Below are 3259 nucleotides of genomic sequence, written 5' to 3'. Positions count from 1 at the left end.
CATAACACATACCAATGCTTAACCAGAACCCAGGTGCAAAGAGTCTGGGAAACGTAGCTTTCGCTTTCCACCTTTTCAATAAAAGGTGCAATAAAGTCTGAATCCTCTGAGAAGCAGGTGCCAGGACAGAATTGAACATGTAAAGATTTTATTAGGGCACATGCTCATGTGAAGGGAAGTGGTGAGGCAGCCAGGTAAGGCTGGGAGAGCAGTCAGTGCTCAAAGGAGATCTGACTCCAACTGAAGGACTGAGAGAGGGCACCTTAGAGCACGCAACCTACGAGGGGCCTGGCAAAGCCTCTGAGAGGCCTTGAACTGGGGCGGGTTGACAAGGAGGCCCATGTCTCCACAGAAAGGGTCTGCATTAGTTAGTCAAGGATCTCTTTGCTTTGTTTTCCATTTTCTTTTTATTTCAAAAGTTTTGGAAGAAGGACACCACCACCAGTGTATTTCACAAAGACATACATGTATTCACCCCAGCAACACAAAAAGAATAAATCTTCCATAATGTTTAATGATTATTTGTATTTTTCTAACATAAATTTAGGACATCAGTATGTAAACAAACAAACATTACTATGTATACCTTTCTAATGTGGCTTACCAACAAATCAGCTGAACTTGATTCTTTATTCCTTTTTCTAATGAAAGCAGATATGCTTTAATTTAAAGGGAGGGAGGAATGGAAAACCAGTTGCAATTGCCCAGTTCACACCCATTATCAGTCTGTCTTCTCCTGGGAGCTCGAGGATGGTGTCAGCGTGGCCGGGAGCATCACCACCGTGGCATGCATGAACATTAATCAGGGAGGCTGGCGATCACCTTGAGGGCTTCTTCACTCAAATGCTCTTCCCTTTTAGGTTTCCTGGCAGAGGTGCTTGTCTTCTCGACTGCAGACAAGAGTCTTGCAAGGATCTCATTATTGTTCATCATGGAGGGGACTATCTTAGGGGAGGTGCGGCCTTGGCACAAACACACAGCTGGATTTCAAAGTGCAGTTGCTGGCCCCTTGGTCAAGTGTGCTTACTGTAGAAGGGAGTGTTTGAATGAGGCATGTCCTCACGGTTGACAAAGAAAGTGTGATGGCAGTTTAGCCAATCACTGGAATCCACCTTGATCACAATGCCTGTTTCTTAGGGTAACTGAAGGGTTAAATGAGATCATCTGGGGAGAACACTTAGAGCTGTGGTTGGCACAGAGGAAGTGCCCAGCACATGCTAGGAGCTGGCTAGTGATTCAAAACCAAGGAGCTCAGATCTTGTTTTGAAGGCTCTCCGCAGCCTCCATGGGAGATCATTTTAGAAACAATGCTGAAAAGATGTAGAGAGGATGTGAAGAGATAGGAACTCTCATTAGCTGTTGTGGAAGCAGTTTGACATTTCCTCAAACGGCTGACCATAGAGATTCCATATAACCTAGCCATTCTACTGCTAGGTATAGACCCCAAGGAAAACAGAACTGAGATACAAATGGTGGTACATTCGCATGATGGAATATTGTGCAGCACTATGGAGCAACAATTTTGAAAAATACTATTTAACATGGGAGAGGCTGCAGAGCATTTTGCTGAATGAAATAGCTCACATGCATAAGAATAAATACTGCACTTGGCATTGGAGATGTCCAAGTGAAAGATGGTGATGGCGGCTGTCTCCAGGGCCTCTGGGTTGCTGATCCGGTCCTGGCAACAGCTGGGGCGGTCTATGGTGAGCAGCACTCATGGTGAGGAGGGCTCAGCTCGCATGTAGGGGACCCTCGCCTTCTTCATGGGGCTCCCCAGGGTGGCAGTAAATATGCTGAATGTCTTCCTGAAGTCGCACCACGAGGAGCACAAGAAACCCGAGTTCATCGCCTACCTCCACCTGTGCATCAGGTCCAAGCCCTTTCCCTGGGGAGATGGGTACCACAAGCTCTTTCATAACCTTCATGTGAATCTGCTTCCAACTGGCTATGAAGAGGACTAACTAAAGAGGACCAGGACCGCCACTGGGGACCACCACATTGGACCATTACACTGCACGCGTAGGAGGGAAAATCAACAACAACAATGTACATGAATGAAACACAATGTAAATAAATTTTTCCGCGCAAACCAATTAAAAAAAAAAAGATGCACTGCAGAGATATTAGTGTACATTAACTGTGTGTCTTTATCAATTGCAAAGCTCCACATTAGCAGTTCTGGTTTAGTGGTGGGATGTGGGCCCTGGACAGACATGGATTTAACCTTCACAGGCTGGAGGTCAGGTTTGGGCCATAGTTAGGAGCACTTAGCTGAGTAAAGGACGAGATGGAGAGACAAGAAAAACTCTAGAGAGAAGATGGAGTTTGAATGGTGTTTTGAAAGATGAAGAATTGTTGAAAGTGAAGGGGCAAAGAGCATTCCTAGTGGCAGGCTCAGAGCTGAAAGCTAACACACCGGGCATAATTTAATCCCTAGGAGGTTGTAGACGGGGCAGCTGAGGCTCAGCGACGCTGAGTAACTCGCCCCAGGTTGCAGTTATTTAAAGATGATGTCAAGGATGGAATCCCTTTGAGTCCAAAGCCTGTGCTGTTCACATCCCTGGAGAAGAGGCTGGAGAAGCTGACAGGGCTCAGTAGGGGACAGGGGTGCTTGTGGCATGTGGCATCTAGGAACACAGGTCTCAGTGTCATTAGACGTCTGATTCAAATCTGCTACTCACTAGCTATACGGCCTTGGGCAAGTTACTTAACCTCTTCATGTCTTGCTTTCTTCATCTGTAATATGGGGTAATAACATCTCCCTTGGGGTGATCAAGAGGATTAACTGAGTTGTAATATGTATTTAGCACAATGCCTGGCATAGAATTGGGATCTATTATTATTAATTCGTGCTAATGAGTTGGACCTCATCTTCCCAATTTTTATGCTGAAAGTAAACAGAACTGGAAACATTTAGTCTTTATGTACAGATTATACCTCAACGAAAAGAAAACAAAAATCCTCACAACTAGACCAGTAAGCAACATCATGATGAAAGGAGAAAAGATTGGGGCTGTAAAATCTTTAATTTTACTTGGATCTACAATCAAATCTGTGAAAGTCAAATGCTATATGGTGCCACTGTTGTAGAATGAGGCTGGCATTGGGGTGGGGGTAAGACGGAGAAAAACTGGATGAAATATGTTTATGGCATTGAAATCTATGGGGGAGAGAATAGTCTAAAAGTATTATACTTTAAGGCATTATTTTTATTGTAGGAGTATGCAATGAGGGTTGCAGAGTGGATTATATTTGG

General features: G+C 44.6%; 1 pseudogene; it reads left to right on the top strand.

Moving 5' to 3' along the window:
* The first annotated feature begins 1634 nt into the window (after positions 1-1634).
* On the top strand, positions 1635-1964 carry LOC102862223 (annotated as a pseudogene).
* The last annotated feature ends 1295 nt before the right edge of the window (positions 1965-3259 follow it).

Source organism: Elephantulus edwardii, unplaced genomic scaffold (assembly GCF_000299155.1).
Source record: "Elephantulus edwardii isolate Elephantulus edwardi_28Jun2011 unplaced genomic scaffold, EleEdw1.0 scaffold00028, whole genome shotgun sequence".
In the NCBI taxonomy this organism is placed as follows: Eukaryota; Metazoa; Chordata; class Mammalia; order Macroscelidea; family Macroscelididae; genus Elephantulus; species Elephantulus edwardii.
This window is presented reverse-complemented; position numbering and strand designations above follow the sequence as displayed.